This window comes from Numenius arquata, chromosome 1 (assembly GCF_964106895.1).
Source record: "Numenius arquata chromosome 1, bNumArq3.hap1.1, whole genome shotgun sequence".
In the NCBI taxonomy this organism is placed as follows: domain Eukaryota; kingdom Metazoa; phylum Chordata; class Aves; order Charadriiformes; family Scolopacidae; genus Numenius; species Numenius arquata.
The window spans coordinates 140,956,105-140,957,026 of record NC_133576.1 but is presented as its reverse complement, the minus strand read 5'-3'; positions in this window follow the sequence as shown (position 1 = coordinate 140,957,026).

Below are 922 nucleotides of genomic sequence, written 5' to 3'. Positions count from 1 at the left end.
CCCAGCAAATGGTGACTTGGGGACAGGCTGGGAAGCGACGTGACATCCATCCCTCCCCAGAGGGACAGGGATGTCGGCCGGGTCCCTCGGGATACCCAGCAGCATCTTCCCATGTGGGTACCAACCCTCGGAGGCCGGGTATCGGGGTCACACCCCCCCACACCCCCCCCCCAATTCCAGGTACAGGCAACAGGTAGAGGTGTGACATGAAGGATTGTCACCGGCGGGACCGCGGGGACACGCGCCCTGGCACAGGGGGCTGGCATGCTGTCCCCCCCCCACCAGCAACCAGGCTTCCAGGCCTCGCAGGTAGCCATGGAAACCTCCCGGCGGGATGCTGCGCCGATAAATAGCCAATTTAAAGTGATTGTCCTCAAAAAGAGCTCTTTTTTTTTTTTTATATATATATATATATATATATATCTATCTCTATCTATCTCTGCGCGTGAGCAAGTCCCTCTGGTTTTTAAGGTGGTTTTTTTTTTCTCTATTTTTTTAAATTTTTTATTTCTCTTCTCTTTTCGGCTCCATCCGAGCTCTGGCTGCCGCCGCGTGACGGAAAGTAGCCACATTTCTTGGTGTTAAACCCCACGAAAATGGGTTTCTCCCGGTGGCAGCAAGTGTGGAAGGAGGCTGGGGGGTGTGTGTGTGTGTGTGTGTGGGGGGGGTGAGTTCGTGCAGCCCTGCGTGGCCACGTGTGGGGTAATGTGGCATTTTTTCCTAAAAAAGCCAATAAATTAATTTAAAAAAGAAATTAATTATTAAATGGTATTGTATTTTTATATATACCATATATATATGTATTTATATAGACACCAAGGGTGCAGGGACACTGGGAAGGGTGCGGGGACATCTCCATGGGCCATGCCAAGGGGACACTGAGGGTGCAGGGACACTGGAGATTGTGCAGGGACACCTCCAT